A 25,863-nucleotide genomic window follows, 5' to 3' on the forward strand; every position below is an offset into this window, starting at 1 on the left:
CTCGGCTCATGAGACTACCACCTTAGGATGTTTAATGGTAACCCGTCGACTAGTGGCCAATCATATTACAATATATGGGGCTTATCATTGCATGGTTGTATAGTATAAAACATCCAACCCAGATAGGAAAAATACTAGAACAAAGCCACATAGGGCGATATCAAAGTAGGCCACATAGGGCGAGTATCAGAACCATGCGATAAAAGACCATCCTTGAAAACCATTGGACACAACAACCCTAGATAGTAGGCCCACATCAATGATCCATGTAGACCACCACTCAATAACCACCAAGTCGAAGGTCGATTACGATCACAACTAGTCAAGTTACATCCCAAGTATGGGTGTACATTCACATGTGAGATTTTTCCACTAATGTACCAATTTAAATTCCGTAAGCAATCCACAAAAAGAAATCCGTAAGCATGAACAATTATACATGATAATGATAAAACATGTAATACAACAATTCAATTTCCACCAGCTAACACATGTGATTATAAAGGGAGATATCAATTATGAATTTAAATAAAAACTCTCACTTAAGTTAATGAGAAGATGGAAAGCTCAAGGGAAAGAATCATCACCTTATACTTTCAGTCACCCACATCGTCACCAGGTCACCCTTTGATTCAAGTCCTAACATGAACCATAAGGTTGTATGGTTAGATCAAGGTTCTACATACTATCTATGGTCAAGCTTACAACCTAGGGTTTGGGTCGCTTAGGTTTAGGGTTTCACCCTAGAGTCTAGGTCTAGGCTTAGACTTTAGGGTTTAGACTCTAGTTGGTGTGTTAGTTACAATTTAAACTTAATAGTTATAAGGTAATTATTAGCGTTAGTGTTATAATTTATTCTAGCTAACATACTAATAATAATCATTATGATAATAATTAATATTACGATCCACTATTTATAATAATAATTAAGAGTGGCAAGACAAAACACTAATATTTAATAATGATATTATTTTATTTTATTTTGTCTACCATAATTAACATTAGTATAGGTAATTTATTAATGGCTATTCATATCTAATATTCGTAGTAGAAGTATTAATCCGTCAATACTAATGATGATGACTCGCAAGTTCATATTTAAAAATACTAACATCATCTAATATCCTTATAATGACTAATGATCCCTTAAATAATGCAAGTAATAATAATGAAATTGTTTACTAATAATAATATAATGAGGGTTAATACTAATAATCTTATTAGCCAGAATTATACTAATCCCATAAGGAAAATGATAATGTTTTCTATTGACAATAGTCGTAACTATCCATGATAACAAATACCATGGTCTACCATAAATAAGGTTATTTGGGCCTGCATTAGGGTGACCAGGCCCACTAGATTTTGGTCCAACAAGGTGGCCTCGACTGCCCATGGTGAGGAATCTATGTCTACGGGATATGATCACACCACCAACAGTTTGAATTACCTAGACATGATCCGCACTCGTTAGAATTGAAGATCCTCATGTTTATGGGAAAGATTTGTGACACATGTCATATAATTCCTTGTCGATAAAGATTACCAACACTTCTGTTGGAGTTGCTCTCATCGAAGTTAATCAGAAGAACAAGGTTCAACTAAGTAGACTTCGGATGAATGTATGATGGTTGTATATATATCATGGTGGAAGGAATCGTCCGGGAGCGATTTTTAATGAATCCATTGGTATGCTTCTTGACTTATGGATTGTGATTATTAAACAAAGATCTTTGATTGGAACCCTAAGAATGAGTACATTCCTGTAGTGGAAATGTAGTTCAAATAGCTGTATACAAATGAAATAATATGAAGTACAGGACTTCCGCATAACTCCATGGTTCTCTTTTCTGAAATTGCCTAATACCGAGGCTCGAACTGGGGCTGGTTGGGTCCAACCTGTGTTATCCAATCAAGGCCCAGAGACTGGGCTGGGCTGGCCATCCCAGGCCCAAAAACGGACGGCCCAGCTGGGACTTTAATGGACCTAGGTTTTGCACAGGCCCATTGTGTCATTTTGGCCTGGACTTGGGCCGATTTCAGCCCAGAAATCGGCCCAGATGAAGGCCTGTTTTCAACCTTTTCTGGCCCACTAAGAGACTGGTTTCAGTCCAGATTTTCCACGGCCTAGGTGAGGCTTTCTCTAGCCCATTTACACTGCCGGTCTGGGAGCCGTTTCCGGCCCGACCGAGCAACGTTTTCAGCCTAGATTGCGGGCCAGCTGAACGCCTGTTTCAGCCCAGCTCACGGCCCGGAGGACGGTAGTGGTCCCAGCCACGGTAGCCATGACTGGATGGAAACGGAAGGGTCAGGGGGTAGGGCGTTACCTGGGCTGCCCGCAACGGCAGCTGAGTCGTCTCGGTTCGAGTGGTTGCCGCCCAGTGCAGTTTTTTTCTTCTTTCTTTCTTCTTCCTTCCTCCTGCTGCTGCTAGAAATTTCCAGCAGTGGCGTCAAATCTGGACAGACTCGGTGCGCTTGGCCGAGGAAGACGATGGAGCTCTAATGGCGTCTTCTAGATGGCTGTTGTTTTCTTCGATCTGGCTTTTATGGATAGTCTAGATAGATCCTACGAAGCTTCTGAATGGGTTGGAACAGAGGTTAGAAAAACTTCGGGCGGTGGGTTTTGGTGGAGAAGGAAACGGCGGATATTTCTGGGCAGCTGCAACCAGAGGAGAAAGCCTAGTTATTCTCCCCCCCTATATGGCAGCCCCAATGATCTAAGGTCCGTCAGATGCGAATGAAAGGCTAAGATTTGATCCCAGCGCCCAGCTTTCTCAAAACAGCTGGTAAGAGAGAAAACCGGCAGCGGTTTCTGCTCGGCTACAGGCGGAATCCCTGATCCACGTGAGGGGCTGATGGATGGCTGAGATTACACCACGTGGAGGGCCGAGATTGAAGGAAGGACTCCTCACGCGGATCGCTACAGCTGGCCTGCCAGAGTGTTTTCTGTTTTCGGAAAAATGGTTGTATACAGACCACTTGCGCCCGTGAATGTGCCTCTGTGCGTGCGATTCCACCTGTGAAAATGTGGAGGTCCGGTCTGAATCTCCTTTTCTCTGAGATGGATGGTCCAGATTTGTGATAGTGGGACCAGATGGTGGGTCCCCATTGATGCAAACGGACATTGTCCGTTCGTTTGAAAAGGGCAGGGAGCGTGAAAGAAAGAAGAGAATTTCCTTCTTTCGGAAATTCTCGGTCAACCGTAGCTTGACCGGATCCTTTAGTTCAGTGCACAGCTAGTGCACACGCATGGTGCACTCACGGGGTCGGTGGTGGGGCCCACTATGATGTTTGTAGGAAATCCACACCGTCTATTCTGTTTCTGGGTTCCCAAGGAGGGTCCATGATTTAGGATCAGGCAGACGAGATGCCTAGGTGGGGCCCACATCCTGAATTTTCTCTATTTGTGGATTCTCGACGATCTGGCAGTCGGACCGTCCCGAAATTGAACGTCAACGGGTAAATGATCCTAATGACTCTTTTAATTACTAATCAGCTATTAATATCAATATTAATTTTATTACTATTGTACATTACTTTGATTAAAATCTCATATACATATAAAAACATAATTTTAATATTAACGTAGTATTATATGCATGCCATTGATCTCCTATTTATTAATATATAATTCATAATATACAGTCTCATATTATACATATACATGAATTGGAAATTGTACAAAATCCTATTTAAAATCACATTGTTAAATAACGTAAAATTTTATTCAAATATCTAATAATTTTTGGTATACATGTTTATAAAAATATTGAATACTACATTAATACTTATAATTCAATTATATATCAAAAAATCATTATTCATTATGTTTTGTTAATATAATATTATTTTCACAATATTTTACATACATTATATATATATACTTATGAAATATTACAGGACAATTTGATTCTTCTATTAAAGTGATTGAGATCCTAAAATAGACGTCTTTGGACTATTTTGAAAATCACTCGAATGGATGGCTTGATGTACGAATGAACGTTATACAAGACGATTGAGATGAAAAGTTTGAGGATTTCTGTGTGCCAGTGTGCATGGATGACCACGTATGTTTTTACACATGTGAAAATAGATTTAGACTTCCCTAGGGACACCGTATACTGAAAAGTACGGGCGTTACAGCTTCCCTACTTCCGCAGTGAAAACGCCCCTTGATTTCTCTCCCTCACATCCTGACATGGTCGACTGACATGGTCGATCATGTACTATGGAAAGGCATCTCCGAACGGATTTTCCTCTACGAAGCAAATGCAGAGAACTTCACCCTAGACAATAACAATATCTATGACTTGATCTTCATAGATGCTTGCGATAACAATGATATTTTCCCTCACAAGCTGTGGGACCCACATGGCCCATTTCTTGGAGCCCTCAGAAGCAGGCTCCATCCTGAGCATCGGACCGTTGTCGTCAACCTTCACGCGGACTTCGATGTCTTGACACCAGATGGACATGTCTCACCCCATCCTTATTACCATATTCTACCCATGGGTAAGTATGTCTCTCAAGTTTACCGATCATACAAGGATACGTTGTTAGGGAAAAGCATTGGCAAAAAGAGGAAGGTTAGTCCGGGGTTTGCTTTTACTATTTCATTTCCTTGGCTCTACAATATTTCTCTTGTTGTTAGCAAAGGTGTCTGCCTTGATAGGCATTTGATTTCAGACATCCTCAAATCTAAATCCCGATTGGTGGAAGATGCTCTTGACTTGCCGTTTTCCTCTTTCCAGTACATAAAGAGAGATTTTATTATGGTGGATTAATTGCCCATGGAATTGATAGTGAGGTGATGGCTCATTTTACTTGCATTGAAATGCAGGTTGTCTTCTATCGATTATGCTAATAGATTCATATGCAATTTCGATGGTGTTGTGGATGTATTACCCAATCAAATTGCTATTGTTAGTCGATGAAGTTAAAACAGCCAAATTGCAATTTCCTTCCCAGCGTTTCTCATTGAGGAGGCTGCTGCTGCAATCATGATTGTATTAATTTCAAATTAGGCTGCAATCTGAGAGTGCCACTACTACTAATTTTCTTCCCCGTGGTTAGATAAAATGTTTGCAATTCAATTCTCTTGTGCATCACACCCTGATCTATAGCTCAAGTGGTAGATTGAGTGAAAGATAACTCGTTTCAAAACTGAGGTCTTGGTATCGATCCCTAGTGGGGGTGGCTAACAGTGAAGTGTGAACTGACAGTGGGGTGTACTAACAAGCTAACATAATAAAATTAAAAAAAAATTCTCTTGTGAATCCAAAGACTATTAGTTTATGTGGTCATATACTAGCATTGTTGTCATTTTGGGACATGTTTGGATATTCATGGAACCTAAACAATCAGCCGTATTGGTTTTACATGGTAATGTGTTAGCATAGTTGTCATTTGGAGTGCGTTTAGATATTCGGCGAACCTAAACATGACCACATTAGTTTTACATGGGAATGTGTTAGCACCATGTAATATTAGTTTTACACAACCACATTAGTTTTACATGGGAATGTGTTAGCACCATGTCGTCATTTTTGTTGTGTAATCGTATCGCAAATCATAGTAGAGGTTGAGTCATATTGAATCACAATTAATCGTGAGATTAAAAAAAGTGATTTTCTTAAAAATATGAAAAATATAAATAAATCAGAAAAAATTAAAAACTCAGCAATCATCTTTTTACCATTAACATGCATCTAAGTAATACCATGTCATGACAGTGTTCAAAGATTTTTATTTTTACTCTTTATTATTATTATTATTATTATTATTATTATTTAAAATATATCTTTCAATAAATTTTTCCTAAAAAAGTATACAAGGATCCATTAATAACTTATATTCTTGTTATCTTTCTTGAATGTAAAATCACATTGGAAAGCAGAATTTTATTATGTAGACCTATAAAAAAAGATATGGTGATTTCTAACCATCCTTCACAATAAATAAGTTAACATCTCATAATCATCTATAAAAATATTTCAAATAAGTCATGCGTAAATTTCACATGTATCAATTTGGTGTTTCAATGAGTTAAGAAGCAATAAGTCACCTAACGAGGTTTGGGCGAATGGTCTTCACCATAAGTTTGTTCCCTATATGTGAGGGTTTGATTCTCCTCATTGACTTTACCCGATACATGTGATTATGGGTGATTGCGTGTATCTCTTCAACAAAGAGGTGGGGACACCTTGCGTCTTCAAAAAAAGAAGTAAGAAGTCATTAAAAAACACTCAATGAGTTAACATTGAGGAGAATATATTTTATTTAATCTCTTATGAAAAGCAAAATAAAATAATTTATATTTTCTAAACGTTTTTTTTAAGAGTTATTTTCCTTTTAAATGATTATTAAAATCCCAACTATTTTAAAAACATATAATGAAAGTCAAGTAAAACTTCGAATAGAAGAAAACAAGTATAATTTGAATCATAAATTGAGTTTTGAATCCTAAATTGTAGGATTTAAATTATAAAATAGTAGGATTCGTGTAAAAAGGGATTTAATTTGCTTAAGATCGTTGTAGGATTTTTATAACACTAGTCATGCATTTGGATACTCTTGGAACCCAAACATGTGTATTAGTTTTAAAATTAGTTTTATATGTTAACGGGGGCAGCGATGTTATCAGTTGGGACGCCTTTGGATATTGGTGGAACCCATTTTTGCTGAGTCATGATTTGGCATGGAATCATCATTTGGGGAAGGCAAAAACGAGGTGAGAGAGGCCCTAGATCAATAATCTAAACAATTAATGTATCATGGATTAGGAACCGAAATTTTACAAAACAATAAGATCAATCTTTCATTTTCTGACCAAAGATAGACGGTGCAAATTCATCTCAAAAGGGGTTTTAGAAATGGTCTCTGGTCCATCCACTAAGCAACAGACTCGATTGCCCAATCATGGTTCACATTTTCCAAAATTTAAAATCACAATAAGTTTTTAATGGTGGGCGTTGAAACAAGTTTGCTATGGTGTGGTTCACCTGAGATTTGGATCCGCATCATTTTTGGGCTCATGCCGTAAAATGAGATGGCAAAATAGATAGATAGTGTGGATAAAACACATACATCATGGTGGGGGCCAGGGAACACCATCTAGTAGAGCGTCAGTATGCAATCCGCGTCCACACTGTGCCAAGACACAAGTCAAGTATAATGTAATTCTCCAGAGGCCGGATCCATTACATGGGTTTGTATATCGGGCTTTATCTACAACTCGACGTGAGGGGCCCAAAGTGATGCATTGATTACATCTAACCCGTCCATCATGTACGATCCATTATATTCTTCCAAGAAAGTAGGGGATTCAAAACTCAGGTGGGCCACACCACAGGAACGGTTGCAATAGGGAACCCACCATTAAAGTTTCCCAGATATCTTGTGGGTCCACTACATGTTTTTATATGCTATCCAATCCATTCGGAAGGTGTGGCCCACCTGAGTTCTGGATCGGCCTAATTACTATAATTACTAAGTTCCTAAGTATAAAACAAGGGGCCGACATTATGGACGCAAAGGATGTTTTGTACACATTGTGTACTGAGTAACTCAGTAGGCTAAGCGTACTGAGTAAACTCTGTGGGATTCACTGTGATTTATGTATTTGATCCACCTTGTTCATCCATTTTAACAGTTAATTTCAATTTTTGATCCCAAAAATAAAGTGCATCCAATAATCAAGTGGACCACGCCGTAGGAAATAGTGTGAATTGAGTGTCTACCGTTGAAAAATTCTAGGGGGCCACGGAAGTTTTGGATCAAGCCGATATTTTTGTTTTCCCTTTATCCAGATCTTTGTAATCTTATGAACATGTTGGATGACAAAGAAAGATCACTGTGGGCACTAGAAACGTTTCAACGGTCGAAATCCTTATTCCCATTGTTTCCTATGGTATGGTCCACTTAAGCTTTGGATTTGTTTCAATTTTTTGCTCAACTTATAAAATTAACTGAAACAACAGATGGACGGATTGGATAAACCGCATACATTCAAGTTGGGCCCAACTGAGTTTACTCAGTACGAAAAAAAAAACGTACTGAGTAACTTAGTACGCAATCTAATTTCGTGGTGAAGAGCGTGGTGTGGATTATCTGTGGAGCCCATCGTGGTATATATATTTTATTTACACCGTCCATACATTTTTCAAACTCATTTTAGGGGATGAACTCAAAATTGAAGTATATCGAAAGCTGAAGTGGACCACACCACAAGAAACAGTAGCAATTGCACGCTTATAATTGAAAACTATTTCAACGATGGACGTCATTATCTCCCTTGTTTTCTGTGGTGTGGTCCACTTGAGTTCTTGACATACTTCAGTTTAGAAATAGTTTACTAAAATGATCTGTAAAAACGGATGGATGGCGTGGATAAAACAGATACATCAGGGTGGGCTCCACAGAGAATCCACATGACGCTATTGCGTGGTGAGCTCCTCACTCTACAATCCATGCCCTGATTCCCCTAATTCTCCTAACCTGCTCGAGCCGCCTCTCTTGTCCTACTCTCTCTCTCTCATGGCGTGTCAGAGAAGAAGACCTTCGCTATCTCTGCCCGGGTGGAGCAGCAGCAACAGCAATGACAGAATCCTAGTTAGGGTTTCAAACTCCATATCTCAATCTCCGATCGTCCATCAAGGCAAGAGGGTCGCGTCTGACGCTACCTTTGCCGCTAAGAAGCTCCTGAAGAGCACTCGAAAAGCTGCTTGGATCGCTTGGATTTAAATCGTCGTACGTGAATAAGATTATCATTTAAAATTTTGATCGTGCGCACGGGGTCTGTTGTGACTGATATACCACATACATCGGGTATATAAGTAATACTAAACTATAAGGTATACATGTGCCCATTTTCAACAATCATGTCGTATGTATTGGTTATCATTATCTTTCATATAATTGTTAATATAACTATCCAAAACCCATATAATTTTGGATAGTCATACTAGACATATTTCTTCTCATACACCACATGAATTTTAATTATTCAAAACAACATAATATATTTTCAGCTCCTATTATTAAAATGAAAAGTGTAATACTACAACATCATGAAGTTGAGACTTGAATTTTATTCTTTGTGTCCACCTGATAAACCGAGATTCATTATGCCTTCACCAGATGATGTTTATACCGACATTTATGTGGTATAATATATAGTTTCTTTGATATAATGAAGTCTAGATCACTCCCAGGAGTTTCACAATACATCAATTTCTCTCTCAAATCACTATCATTTACACAAAGAAATGATAATCCATGTCCAATTAAGCTAGGAGCTCTATATCTTATCAATGACGCGATGATAATTGGAGCTGGTTCTTTAAAAAAGGAACTATAAATTATGAGAATGAAAGTTGATAATAGAGCATAGTACTATTATTATAGCGTCATTGTTTTGGTCAACCAGTGAATCATCAGATTATATATTACAATATTATCATTTCTTATAGTACCGTCATTATTGTCTCACTAAACTATCGAGTTAAATTATGATGATTTATACTTTAACTATATGAAAATAGCTATCAGTCTTTCCTACCAGACTCATTAATACTTTTGAAACAAATTCTATCTGTTGATTTTAATACAGTATATGATAAATTACCGTGTTAAATATAACAGACTATTGTTCTGTATTTGAATGCTTTATTTTTATAAGTAATTGTCGATTTTATTACTTATTAATGACCATCAGATCATCACTATTACATTCAAGAGATATACATACTCAAGTACAACACCATGTGATACTTCTCTTCTTCAAGCCTCAAAGTTCAAGGTTTCAAAGCCACGTGTAAAGGCAAGACAATAATTAACATAATACAATTTCTTTAGTATTATGATCAACCCTAATATTTTTTTCGTACCACTACATCACCCCTTAATTATTATTAAATCATCAGGTCATTGATAAGATATAACATGTGATGGTTCAGTGTTCCAAATTGCTTATCACTACTATTAATAATATAAAAATAAGCTAAGCAAAAAAGTAATGTAAAGGTTTATGATAAGTCATGATTATAATATATAATCATGTTGTGTAATAGATTTAACAATCACTATAATTAACCACACTCTTGATATTGATAGTATTATTGATACCTACCGTGATAATCGTGGATTGTGTACATAACAATCAAATGTTAAAATATAACTGAAATAAGAAAATTTCATATCCATGTCCAAATTTTGATATTATCATTATATATAATATGTTTAGATCAAGTTAAGATGGTGAGTATATTGTTATCATTTTATTGTTATGTACACAATTCAGAATATATTTTTTGAATTAATATAATCAATTATGCCTTGCCCGCCATGGCACTAGCACCGCCCGCTTAGCACGACGCCTTTGCCCGTCGCCTAATTCGCCCCGACGATGCCTTGCCTACCGTGGGTTTGTACATATGGTACGATTGTAAAGTGGACGATACCACAGGAAAAAGTAGAAGTACTGATTTCCACCATTGAAAAATTTATAAGGACCCAGTGATGTTTATTTGGCATCCAACCTATTCATAAGATAAATATATGTGATAAATATTCATAAGAATTACTCCGTCTTCGATAACATCGAATGGGGTATATCGATATCATCGAAACAAATATCGATGATATCGAAGTTCACCGCCCGATAAATAGTTGGCGAGTAGGAAAAAATTATTTTTACTTCCCTGTTCGATTTCTCTAAGAGTTTTTTCCGTGGTTCTCATCTTTTGTCGACCGCCTGCCATCTAGGGTGACTTGAATCAGGTAATCTCTGACACATACTCTTGATTCCTTAACGTATATTTCGTTGTGTTAGGGCCTTTCTAGTTGAAAATTTCGAGTTTGTTCTCATAGTCCTCAGATTCCTTTTCTTTGACATTTTTTCTAAGTTATTCAAATGAGTAATGAGAAAGGTAAGTCTCTTATCATCGGTGAGTCATCCAAGCCTACCAGAAAGAAATTATGTATTTTCTGCAAATTAGGTTTGAGAGAATCTTGAACTCTTTTGGATATATTATAAGGGATGATAATGCACAATTCATGATTTATACAAAATATTATATTAATTTTGATCTTATTAATATAATTATAAGATCAAAATCGAACACATATTACATCAAATATTTGTAATGTATGTTATCCTACTTGATAATATAAATATTATGACTGATTATAGTTATATCATTTTCAATAATATATTATAATGTATGTTAAATTGAGTTATTCAAAGTTACTCATGGGCCACATATGCATCACATTAGGCCTCACTTAAGGGCCTAATACACATCACGATGGGTCAAGTCCAACTGGATCGAATTTCGGTTCGAGTCGGATTGAGTTACTATGTAACCCGAACTCGACTCGGTCAGGATTCGGAATGACTATACCATGAATTGATTCAAATTGTCACAAGGAAGCACAAAAATGAATCAGAGAGTCACGAAGTGATGTAATATCTATCCGAGCCTGTAAGGCCCGTATCCTAGTCCGTACTGTTCCGTCAACTCCCACGATCCTTCCCATCGAATTCTGTCAATCCGCGACCTATAATCGACGTTGCGCGCAACCCTGAGATATATGCCGTTAACTTGAGTCGACTCAACCTAAGACTTGTACCATTGCGACCGCACCATCGCCGCGGTTCCAACGCCGTGTCTTGCATACCGATCCGATACCCTGGCAGGGAGATGTGGACCCACATTCAGTTTGAGAAAAACACCGCACGTTACGAATTTTAAGAGAATCTCTACAACATGTCATATCCATTAATCCCATCAATCACTCTATCAATCAATTAATCACCACATGTCAGCTACAAGAGCAACTCATGCCTTCTCTCTCCAAAGTCAACTCTTTCTCACCCTCTCTCTTACACACCCATACATGTCAAGTACCATATCACTTCACATCCATCACTCCATCACACATCACCTCTCCTTATAACTCTCTCTCTCTCTCTCTCTCTCTCTCTCTCTCTCTCTCATTTCTCAATACACTTTCCAAGCAAGGGAAGAGAGTGCACGTCCAAGCCATTTCAAGAGAGAAAAGAGTAAGCTGTGTAGCCCACTTTCCCATCCCAAATCCATCATCCTAACCATTCAAACCTCATCTTCCACAACCAAAGTGAGACACAAAGAGATTGACTTTCCAACGGACCGAGAAGATCGAACGGTGGGTGCTTTTATAAGGTAGTTTTCACGTTTTTAAGATGGGCCAAGTGAGGCCTACTGATTAATGGTATGGATCTCACTTTGGATCCTAAGATGTGGTCGATGGCCCACCTTGATTATCAATATCATTCCATGATGGGGCCATTCTCCATGGACCCCATCATGATGTTTACCTTCCTAGCTTGTATATGGGTCATCTAGACCGTCTATTTTTATGGAGAAAGAATCTTCACCGTTGAATTTTTTTTGAATTAATGGACCCACATATAATGGGACCCACTTGATGTATGATTGATTGCAACGGAGGGCCCATAGTGTTGGGGTCCATCCATCACACGCGTGTCCCTCTCTCTCTCTCCCTCTTTTTCTATTTTTTTATGTGACGATGATGTGGTTGTGTGGCCCACCTGGATGGACCCCACCACGAGGTAGATATTTTATCCAAAACATCTAGAAGTGGGGCCCACCTTATATGTGTTGTACCCACACCATCCATCATGAGGTGGCCCACTTGAGCAAAGCCCACCTCCATGCATGTGCTGTGAGAACCCGTCCAGCGTCCCTAGATGCTGGACGTCACTGGTAAAACACTAATATTAGCTTGTTTCCAAGCTCATGGTGTAGCCCACTCATATAAGCCCCATCTTGATGTATGTTTTAAATCTATACCGTCCATTCCTTTCCCTAGCTCATTTTAGACATTGAGCTGAAAACTGGACTCAATCCGATGGTCTGGCAAGCCATAGCATAGCAAATGGTGGTTTTTACTGTTAAAAAATCACCTGATGTTTTAATACACCAAAAGATATTGAATATTGGGCTTGTTTAGCTTATCTTGAGATATGGGAACCAATGGGCGGGTTGGATTCATCCGATGCGGGCCCTACGCGTGAAAAATCACGGAAAAATAGTTTTCTTTTTTTAAAAAAATAAAGAACAAACAGCAGCCGCTGTTGCTGCCAGAGGCGCAGGCAGTGCTTGCGCTGTAGGCGGGCGGGTCGAAGGCAGGGACCCACGGCCCCTGCTATGGGCCTCACCATGATGTATATTTGATATCCACACCGTTCATCATGTGGGCCACTCCCTGAAGTGGACCCACTCCAAAAATCAGCCTAATCTAGAGCTCAGGTGGCCCACACCGTAGGAAACAGTGAGATTGAATGTCTAGCATTGAAACCCCTTTTTGGGTTTTTTCCTGGCGTCCAGGTCCGTGCGACCTTAGCAACAAGTTGGATGGAAAACAAACGTTATGGTGGGCCCCACGTGGGACTCACATTAATGTATGTGTTTTATTCACACCGTCCAGGTGGACGGTGGAATCCCACAGTGATGTATGTGCTTTATACACACCGTCCATGGACGGTGGAACCCATGATGTATGTGTTTTGTTCACACTGTCCAATGACAGTGGGACCCATCATGATGCATGTGCTGCATCCCATCCACCCAACCATTTTAAAAGCTCATTTTATGACAGGAGTTAAGGAATGAGCCAGATCTAAAATTCAAGTGGACCCCACCATTCAAAGTAGTGGTCAATGACGCCCACCGTTCAAAATTTCCAAGGGCCATAGCAGTTTCCCATCAAGTTGATATTGTTTCCACTTCATCTATTACTATGTAAATTATGAAAGGGGTTGGATGGGAAACATATTTCATGGTGAGCCTTAGGAATTTTAATGGTGGAAATCATCACCACCACTCATGTTGGGTGTGGCCCATTTGATGTGCATGGGGCCTAATTGGTGTGGCCCATTTAATATACATAAGGCCCATGTGATTAGGCCCATTGTGATGTATTCTAAGGCCCATGGGTTATGGCCCATTGCAATGTATGTCACGCCCCAAACTCGGAAACCGGGCTCACAAAATTTCCGATCGCCGAATCCGGCGCCGACAGCCTCCGTAGAACCCCATTCTCGGCTCCCAGCGCCCATTCGCCAGGTTCCGATCCTGGGATGCTACAAGGAGGATTTTCAACATTAGTTTGATTCGTAATAAGCATAACCAAAGGCATAACCCACAAACAACAACCAAAAACTCCATCACATTTCCACTATAATCAAAAACTTTACAAGTACAATGAGTATAAGGAAAATACAATGAGGATAGACCAAAAGCTCCAAAAAAAATCAGCTACGCGCCCAAGCCTCAGCGCTGCTGCGATCCAACGTCACCTGCACGCAACGGTCGTGCATAAGCTTATAGAAAGCTTAGAGGGTGGTGAAAGGGTATGCTTAAGGTGATAATGCAGTTATGCAGTATCAGAGTAATGCGAAACATGCTGATGAATGCCAAGAATACCATTAGCCGTACCAAGGCCATGCGGTGCAAAGAATGATGTTGGCCATACCAAGGCCATGCAATGCGAAATGCAACTCAAGCATGCAAATCCTTATCTAAGTCCACATATCAATACAGCTCAAAATCTGAAATATCACCGGGGTCTAGTACACTCCAAGCCAGATTGTCGCCCCATCGCGCACAATAAGGTGAGTGGAAAAGACCTCACTATCTGCCTGCCAATATCGGGCTCGGCTCGTCAATAGTGGACTCATTCCTCGAGCTGGTCAGACTCAGCCTAGCATTGCCCTCTACTCTCGGGCAGGTAAGGTCGCACCCCCTTCCAACCGACCACGACACAGTGGAAAGCGCAACCGTCTGGTAATCGGCACTCAGCGCTCATGCATCCACTCGGTCTAGACGTTGGAGCAACCTCTTGGTACCATAAGGGTTTAGGGACTTTCACCCAGGGATATCTATCGTACCCCATGTAGAACAGTATTTTTGGTATCCAATCATGCCAACCACGATACGTCTGTGGAGGCTACGGCCCTGATGTCACTAGGACGTACAGTAACCATATCACACAATGCGAATGCATGAATCACACTATCCAGTTATACAGCAATCCTGCGCGTATCGTGTGCTCATGTAGGGTAACACCCCCCTGTACGGGAGCCCCTAAACAATCTGCCCGAAGGCATATGCGATGATCAGTCATTTCTCATATCAAGCATACGTATGATGCATATGGTCATGAATCATGGAACTAAACATGTTATATAGGATGGATGATAATCATAACAAAGATGGGCCTAGACAGACTACACATTAGACGTACGAGCCTAACAATGGGCCCTAGGGAAAGTCATAATGCGGACATTTAACCACACTATACTTGCAATGTGGACGTCAAACCACCATTGCTCCTAAGGCATAGCCCGACATAAACATCATTACATAAATCATGTTGGGACTGCACATTACAATGAACCTTAGGTATATCCCATTGGGCCTTCAATACATCAAATGGGCCGTATCATATGGGCCTCATGTTCATCAAGTGAGCCACATCAATGGGCCACACCAATGGGCCTTATGTGCATTGCAATGGGCCATAACCCGTGGGCCTTAGAATGAATCAAATGGGCCTAACCTCATGGGCCTTATGAGTATCAAATGGGCCACACCAATTGGGCCCCATATGTACATCAAATGGGCCTCAACCCATTGGCCCCATTACATCTTAATGGGCCTCGACCCATGGGCCCCTAATGCATTAAATGGGCCTCGACCCATGGGCCTTACATATACATCAAAGTGGGCCTCAACCATGGGCCACAAGTACACTGAGGTGGGCCTCCCATCACCATCAAAATATATATAAAATAATATATAATATATATATAGTACATAAAATATTATATATAATATAATATTAGATATATCCATATATATATTATATTAGATATATCCATATATATATATATATACACACACACACACACACGTACACACCCACACACGCACGCATAAGGGCACCCAAACATCACAGTGGGCTCCACACGATCATCACAGTGGGCTCCACCGTCCAGGCGGACGGTGGAAATGAAACACATACATTTTTGTGGGCTCCATGTGGGGCCCACCATAATGTTTATATTCCATCCAAACCCTTGATAAGGTCTCATGGACCTAGGTGAAGGGTAAAAATAAATTTCATGTTGATCCTAAACTCCTGTGGGTCCCAAAAGGGGTTTCAAAGGTAGAGGTTCAATCCCACTGTTTCCTACGGTGTGGGCCGCCTGAGTCTTGGATCAAGCTGATTTTTGGGGTGGGCCCACGTCAGGGGGTGGCCCACCCTATGAACGGATTAGATGGTATATAAACATCAAGGTGGGGCCCATGGGTACAGCCGTGGGTGGCTGCCCGACCGCCGTCCGTCCGGGCGCTGGTGCGCAGGCAGCGCTGCTGCCTTCCTGACACAGCAGCAACAACACTGAGGCAAAAACGCATATCAGATCAGCTTGGAGCTTTTTGTCCATTATCATTGTATTTCCCTTTATGCTCATTGTACTTGTAAAGTTTTTAATCATAATGAAAATGTGATGGAGTTTTTGGTTGTTGTTTGTGGGTTATGCCTTTGGTTATGCTCATTATGAATCAAACTGATGTTGAAAATCCTCCTCGTAGCATCCCAGGATCGAAATCTGGAGAATAGGCCCTGAGAGCCGAGAATGGGGTACTATGGAGGCTGTCGGCGCTGGATTCGGTGATCGAAAATTTTGTGAGCCCGGTTTTCGAGTTTGGGGCATGACAGGGTCAACTTTACAGAATTATTTAAATTGTGCACCAACTAGATTGCACCGTAATGAAATCATTCTATGACCTTTAAATTATCACTTTAAAGGTCACAGAAGTTTTGGATCAATATGAAATTTATTTTTACTCTTCATTCAGGTGTTTGTGACCTTATGAAAAGATTGGATGTAAAATAAACATTACGGTAAGCCCTATAAATTGTAAGTAACATATCAGTGTGAAATTCCTTAAATAATAAATAATTTTTCCACTGGTGGGCCACATCCATGGACCCCACTTTGTAGTACATATATGAGGGGTTATAAAAACTATTTTTTCTCAATTTTTAGAGGCCTTTAATCTACCCCATTGGAAGCTCAGATGGGGTGGATTAAATCATGTAATATATTTGCATGATTGATTAGGCCAACATGAATTTATATACAAAAGGCCTAATCTTAAAGTATAATATAGTGGCCAATATTTATATTATATATTTTATGGTAACAACTTAAATTGGATTAATATATGTATTGTATTAATACATATAAACATATGTCTTCTTAAATTTATAATTTTTATATATGATTAGGGTTGTCATATATATAATATACCTAATCATTACCAAACCATTTTACAAATATTGGATATATAATGTAATATACAATGAAATAATATCTTATTTCAATGTGAAATATTATATTATCATTGAAATAACAATATGAACTTGAAATTTATGATAATGAGCAATATGATTACTGTGATTACTTATACATATAATAATATGTATAAGGTATTTATATAAGTTTAGATAATGGTGCACAGAAAAATAAAATGAGGTATCTTATAATATAGTGGTGCAATGTTTGATAAATCCATTCTAAATTATATGTATTACCACATAATACATGTATTCACATTACGCTATGAATGTTTAAAATAGTAGTATTTCATTACTACTGTTTTAAAATTTTTAACATGTCCGATTGACTGTATGATTGCTTCAATTTATAGGATATAACTGCACCACTATCACAAAATCAAATTTGTATTTAGTAACATATCTGATTATATTATAATATCTAATACCATAAGAGTTACTTGATAATTATCAAGTTGTAAACATTATAAATTCTAGGTAACATATTATATTTATCCAAATGACGGATATGTTATAACTATCTGTCGTTTGGTTAGTTATAACATATCATTTCACCTTTTAAAATTTCATATAGCGTTTGGATATCGATTATTTACCTAATGATTGTGTTATATTTTAGATTTGCTAGATTAATCCATTTAAGTTATTAAGATATTTTATTATACCATTCATATATGATGGTATAATAATAATTTAGTTGGCGAATGATGAGCATGCACCCATCTTACCATTGTCTAGGTGTATAACATATACACCCAGATATGTGATAAATATTACAGGAAACATAATTTATCCCTATAAATTATTATCATCTGATTACACCTTCTAACATCGAATCAATAATAATTATCAAATAAAGTATAGATCATCAAAATATACCCGAACAACTATTACTTAATGTTATATCACTTTATTATAACTAATCATTAGTATAATATACCTATTTACATAGGCTTCATAATTAAAAGTAGTGGTATTTCACTTGCAATTTTACGTAATGGGCTGCCTACCCTGGATGACGTGGATAAAAATACATCTTGGTGCATCCCGTCCAAATAGTTGGACAGTATGGATATAAAAACTTATATATATCATGAGGGATCCATGTGTACAACGGATGCATCAAGGTGGACCTTACACAGATGGACTGCAGGGAATGAAATACATATGTTGCACGGGTTCCACATCCCACGTCCAGAGATTGGGCGGTGTGGATAAATAATACATCGTGCTGGCTCATATTGCATATGGACGGTATGCTTATACAACACATATAATAAACGTATAATAAGGAGGGCCCCACTGTCCAGTAGCTGCTGGACGATGTGAATAAGGAGTGCATGCATCAAGATGGACACCTCGAATGGACCACAAAATACATCAAAGTGGGCCCGACAAATGGGCCACAAAATACATCACAGTGGGCCCGACAAATGGGCCATAAAATACATCAAAGTGGGCCCGACAATTGGGCCACAAAATACATTAAAGTGGGCCCGACAATTGGGCCACAAAATACATCAAAGTGGGCCCGACAATTGGGCCACAAAATACATCAAAGTGAGCCTCATAACATGGGCCTCCTATACATTAAGGTGGGCCCCACTGGACGGGCCACAACACATCAAGATGGCCTCCCCCTGACATGGTCATACGTACATCAAATGGGCCACACCAATGGGCCCCATGTATATCAACGGGCTACACCCAAATAAAAGTGGTGGTAATGATTTCCACCATTTAAGTTCCTAATATCCACCATAACATATGTTTCTCATCCAACATGTTCATAATTTATCGTAATGATAGATGAAGTGGAACAAATATCAGCTTAATAGGAAACTCCCATGGCCCTTAGAAATTTTGTGCGGTGGACGTCATTGTCCACTACCTTGAATGGTGGGGTCCACTTAAACTTTAGATCTGACTTATTTCTTTGTCTCAAGCTTGTTAAGACAAGCTTGCCAAATAGTTGGACGGTTTGGATGCAACACATGCATCAAGGGCGGGGTCCACATGAGCTATGGATTTGACTCATTCTTTAGCTCACGCCATGAAATGAGCTTTCAAAATGGATGGACAGCTTGGATGCAACACATGCATTATGGTGGGTCCCATGAAGGCCCACAATCATGTACATATAATATAATATAATATAATATCTATATATAAAATTTATAATATATACAATATAATACACACACACACACACACACACATCAGCCTCACACGTGGGGTGGTCCCACCGTCCAGGTGTGGACAGTGTAAGCAAAACACATACATCATCGGTGGGTTCCACGTGGGGCCCACTATAATGTCTATACGCCATCCAACCCATTGATAAGGTCCACAGACGTGGATGAAGAGTAAAAACAAATTTCATATTGATTCCAAAACTTCCGTGGACCCAAAATGGGTTTCAATAGTATACGTTCAATCCCACTGTTTTCCTCTGACGTGGGCCACCTGAGCATTGGATGAGGCTGATTTTTAGAGGGGGCCCGCTGTTGGAAGTGGCCCACCATATGAGTGGGTTGGATGACAAATATACATCATGGTGGGGCCCATGGCTGGAGTCGTGGGTCCTTGCCCGTTTTCACACAGACGCCAGCAGCAGGCGCTGCACCCTTTTTTTTTGAGGTTTTTCATACATGGGGCCCACATCGGAAGAATCCACCCTGCCCATTGATTTCTACAGCCCATGACAAGTCCATCAAGTCTAATATTGGACATCTTCCGGCGTTTAGGAAAAATCGAGTGAATTTAAACGGTGAAAGTCATTGTTTGATATGGTATGGCCCATCGGTAAGTCGGTTTGGCCTCATTTTTCAGCTCAACGCCTAAAATGAGGTGGGAAACATGATGAACAGAGTGGATCAAAGCCCTACATTAAGGTGGGGCCTGCATGAGCAACCCACCCTAAAGTTTACATTCAAAATTTAATTGTATTTTCATTGGTTGGACGGTACCCGTCGCTTCACACTTCACTCTTCAGCCACGTCCAACGTCCCTGGACGCTGGACGGTTTGGGAAACATATACGTATAAGGTGGACCCCACCTACAAATGTGCCACATGGGGGCCACCAAATGGCTGGATGTTATGGATACAACACATATATAAAGTGGATCCCACCTACATATGGCTTGGATAGAATACATGCTTCATGATGGGGTCCATCCGGGTGGGCCACACGGCCACATCATCACACAAAATGATAGAGAGAGAGAGGAAGAGAAAGAAGCACCCACCTTTGATCTTCTATTCCTTCTTTCGCCTATGCAATCTAGAACCCCAAGGGAACAATTTCGACGGTTGAGATGATAATCCAAGGGTTGGATTGGGTGGTAGGAAGGGGGCCACACTAGTTTCTCTCCCATGGAATGCCATGGACGGTTCCATGCTTGGAAAAATGAGTGAGAGAATGAGAGAGAGAGAGAGAGATGATGAGAGAGAAGTGATGGTGATGGGGTGTACTTGTGTAAGGGAGAGAGTTGACTTTAAGGGGGGTGGTTGTACTTGGGGATGGGTGTGAGTGATGGGAGTGATGTGTACTTGATTGATGTGATTGATGAGATTGATATGATGGATTCTCGGGATTGCAACGCGCGGCGTTTTCCTCGAACTGAACGCAGGCCCACATATCCTCGCATGGGTATCGCCTCAGCAAGCGAGACGCGACGTCGGAACCACGGCGACGGCGCGGTCGCACTGGTATAAGTCTCGGGTCGAGCTGACTCAGACATACAGGACACATCTCAGGGTCACGCGCAAACGCCGATAACCGGTCGCAGGTCGCCGAAATTCGACCGGGATGACTGCGGAAGCCTACGGAATAGTAAAGGCTAGAATACGGATCTTACAAAGGGCCACTATAAGCATGAATGTCATGGTAAGAAGAACGACAAGAAAGGAAAAGAAAATGAAGATGAATCAGATTCCATTGCAGTCATTTCAGATGGCGATGTTGTAGTTATTCTTTCAGTAGATCATGATATATGTCTCACGGCTACGAGTCAGGACACCGACTGGGTGATAGACTCGAGAGCTTCTTTTCATGCGACTCCACGCAGAGACTTCTTCACAAGCTACAAGTCAGGTGACTATGAGACCGTGAAGATAGAAAATTCTGGCGTATCGAAAATTGTGGGAGTCAATGATATTTGTGTGAAGACCGATGTGGGCTGCACATTGGTTCTCAGGGATATGAGGCATATCCCAGACCTTCGCCTCAACTTGATATCGACGAGAAGGCTAGATGACGATGACTATGAAAGCCGGTTTGCTGGTGGGCGCTGGAAGCTTATCAAGGGTTCATTAATCGTGGCCAGAAGAAAGAAGTGTTGCACCCTTTACAAGGCAAGTGTCAGTATGTGCAAGGGTGGGTTAAACACAGCGTAATATTCAACTATTGACATGTGGCACAGGCGTCTAGGCCACATGAGTGAAAAAGGGCTTCAGCTATTAGCGAGGAAGCAGCTCCTTCTAGACGTGACAGGTATGCCTTTCAAAACCTGTCTTGATTGTTTATCAGGAAAACAACATAGAGTTTCATTCATTAAAACTGCTTCTCATGTTAATAAAGTGCATGCATTAGATTTGTTTATTCTTATGTTTGTGGTCCTATGAGGACAAAAACCTTGGGTGGGGCATTGTATTTTGTCACTTTTATAGATGATGCATCCAGGAGGGTTTGGATTTATGCTTTGAAATCTAAGGACGAGGTCTTTGGTGTATTTAAATTATTTCATGCTATGGTCAAGAGAGAGACAGGTAGATCATTGAAGTGCCTCCGCACTGACAATGGTGGTGAATACATTGGTAACTTTCATGAGTACTGCAAGTCCCTGGGTATACGGCATGAACAGACAGTTCCCAAGACCCCTCAGCATAATGGTGTAGCTGAGCGAATGAATTACACCATTGTTAAGAGAATCAGATGCATGTTATCCCATGTAAAATTGCCTAAAATGTTCTAGGGAGAAGCAATGCACATGGCAGTGTATTTTATAAACAAGTCTCCATTAGCCCCGTTAAATGGAGAAATACCTGAGAAGGCGTGGACTGGACAGGATCCATCGTATAGTCATCTCAGGGTATTTGGATACAAGGCATCCGTTCATGTACCAAAGGACGAGAGGTCCAAGCTCGATATGAAAATCAGGTAATGTGTGTTCTTAGGGTACAGTGATGAAAATTTTGATTACAGATTGTGGGATTCGACAGAGAGGAAGCTCGTCAGAAGCAGATATGTGGTTTTCTTTGAAGATCAGTGTATAGAAGACATTGGTGAGCCAGAGAAGAACCAGCCTAGTTCAGGTGAACTAGAGGACATGAATCCGATTATTCCTTCTGTGGTACCTGATGACGGGGGAGTACAGCAAGGTGTAAAGGACGAGGGAGTTCCTTAAGAAGATAGACCAGGGGAGCAACCCCCACTTGATCCACCTGTTGAGCCACAGGTGAGGAGGTCATCTAGGGACAGACAATCGTCCAAGAGGTACTTGCCACATGAGTACATTATGTTGACTGATGGAAGAAAGCCAGAAGATTATTCCGAGGCCCTAGCCGACAAGCATAAGGGAGAATGGTTGAAAGCTATACAAGAGAAGATGGAATCTTGCATAAGAACCACACCTATGATATGGTGAAACTGCCTTAGGGCAAGAAAGCTTTGAGTAACAAGTGGGTGTTCAGAAATAAGGTAGAGCAGAAGAATTCACAGACGAGGTTCAAGGCCAGACTTGTGGTGAAAGGGTTTGGTCAGAAGAAAGGCACAGACTTCGAGGAGATATTCTCACCAGTGGTGAAGATGACATCCATACGGGTGTTGCTTGGGTTGGCGGCTAGCATGGATCTGGAGATAGATCAATTAGATGTTAAAACTGTCTTCCTCCATGGTGACCTGGAAGAAGAGATCTACATGCACCAACCAGAGGGGTTCGAAGTCAAGGGCAAAGAGCATATAATGTGTAGGCTGAGGAAGAGCTTGTATGGGCTGAAACAAGCTCCAAGGCAATGGTGTAAGAAGTTTGACTCATTTATGTTGAAACATGGGTATAATAGAACGGAGTCGGACCATTGTGTGTTCACGCGCAAGTTCTCAGATGGTAATTTCTTAGTTCTGTTGCTATATGTTGATGATATGCTCATCATGGGAAAAGACATTAAGAAGATCGACAGGCTGAAACAGGAGTTGGGCAAGTCGTTTGCGATGAAAGACTTGGGCCTGGCTGAACAGATCCTAGGAATAGAGGCAGCAGGAAGCTTTGGCTGTCACAAGAGCGGTATATTGAGAAAGTCTTAGAGCGGTTCAATATGAATGCAGTGAAGCCGGTCAGTAATCCACTAGATGGTCACTTTAGATTGAGCGATAGGCAGTGTCCCAAGACGAAGGCAGAGGTGGATGAGATGCAGAAGATACCCTACTCATCAGCTGTAGGAAGTTTGATGTATGTTATGGTGTGTACACCCCAGACATAGCATATGCGGTTGGTGTTGTCAGCCGGTATCTTCCCAATCCTGTCAAAGAACATTGGGCAGTGGTGAAGTGGATATTGTGGTATCTGAGAGGCTCATCCAGGTTGAGCCTATGCTATGGTGACAGTAAACCTATATTAGAGGGCTATACAGATGCAGATATGGCAGGTAACATAGACTCCAAGAAGTCTACATTGGGGTTCATGTTTACGTTTGTAGGGGGAGCGGTCTCTTGGTAGAGCAAGCTATAGAAGGTCGTAGCATTATCAACGACAGAGGCTGAGTACATTGCAGTCACAGAGGCATGTAAAGAGATACTTTGGATGAAGAGGTTCCTACAGGAACTTAGCCTGAAGCAGGAGGAGCACGTAGTCTATTGTGATAGTCAGAGTGCTATACACTTGAGCAAGAATCCAAGTCAATATTCCAAGTCGAAGCACATAGAGATTCAGTATCACTGGATCAGAGATATTTTGGAACAGAAGGTATTACAGCTTGAGAAGGTCCACACGGACGATAATGGGTCAGACATGATGACCAAGGATTTGTTCAAGGGCAAGTTTGAGGTTTGTAGAAACCAGACTGGCTTGAAGAAGGTGAATCCCTCCTGAGTCAAAAAGGGAGAGATTTGATAAGATTTTTTTGACCCGTCGTCAACCGGTCGTGAGCCCTGTACGACCGGTCGTGGATAGCGCTCGACTAGTCGTAGGTTCGAGCCGTGACACGACTCAAAGTCCGGCGACTTTGGATAATATTTCTCTGGGGTGCTCGACCGGTCGTGAGTGGTGCACGACCGGTCATGGGTGGCGCTCGACCGATTGTGGGTGGCACACGACCAGTCGTTGCTACGCATATTCGTTCCATGATTTTATGTGGATTTCGTGTCGCAAGTCCTTTCGTAACTAGGATTCGGAAAGGAGTTTCCTAAAACTATAAATAGGGATCCCTAGGGTTTTTCTAGGTGAATCAAAATATGATAAGAGGGTTTTCTAAAGCTTTACAAGAGATTTGCTAAAGGGTTTAGGGCTATCAAAGGTGCGAGAGAGAAGAAAAGAGAGAGAGGAAGCTTATAGAAGGGAGATTATGCTCATGGAGGTTATCTACTGTGTAATCTATATCTCAGTGCTTCTATGTCCTTGTAATCGGTGAGATCTCTCTGTTTTCTTTGTTTCTCTTACTGTTTTATCCGCTCCTGCGAGAGTAAAGAAGGTTGTAATGTTCTACTTCATAGTGGATTGTTGATCTGGACATGGTCCTGTGGTTTTTACCTCTTTGAGGGTTTTCTATGTAAAATTCTTTTGTGTGGTGTGTGATTGATGCTTTGATTTATTTCATTACTTTATTATCCATAATTCTAGTTTGTTTCGGGAGGCTAGATCCTAAGGTTTTGTGCAAGGCCCCCAACAGTAATCACAATTCTATTAGGTCGTGCATCCAAACGCACCTGAGGGTCTCAGATCCAATTTACAACTGTGTTACTTTCAAGTTGGAATGAGGGAACACTATTACTTTCTATCATTTCTATTCGTTAAACTGAATACTCACAATTTAAATTCATTTGTGCATCCAAACGGAGCCTAAGTAATTAGGATGCCAATGTGTGTGGGATATGAAATTTACAGTTAGTATAGGAGATAATATCATGGGTTCGCATTAATGTTCTAAAACCTGGACTAGATTCCACCTATTTTTATGGGCAGTGCGGTCCAACATATGCATGTTGAGTAGTGGTTGGTAGTGTTTTTGTTGGTCTTGAATAAATTTGAAAATGGATTCGAAGCCGCATTCCCCATTTAAAATTTATAGACGTGTGATTGAACTAGCTTGTCCAACTAGGAGAAACGCTTAGCCTGGATATTTTGACGAGTTGGATCGAGCCGTTTGATTTCTTGCCCAAAAGGGGTGACCTGACCCGTTATAGTGAGGAGTCTTAGGGTCCTGCACATCAGCAAAT

Source organism: Magnolia sinica, unplaced genomic scaffold (genome assembly GCF_029962835.1).
Source record: "Magnolia sinica isolate HGM2019 unplaced genomic scaffold, MsV1 ctg357, whole genome shotgun sequence".
Lineage (NCBI taxonomy): Eukaryota > Viridiplantae > Streptophyta > Magnoliopsida > Magnoliales > Magnoliaceae > Magnolia > Magnolia sinica.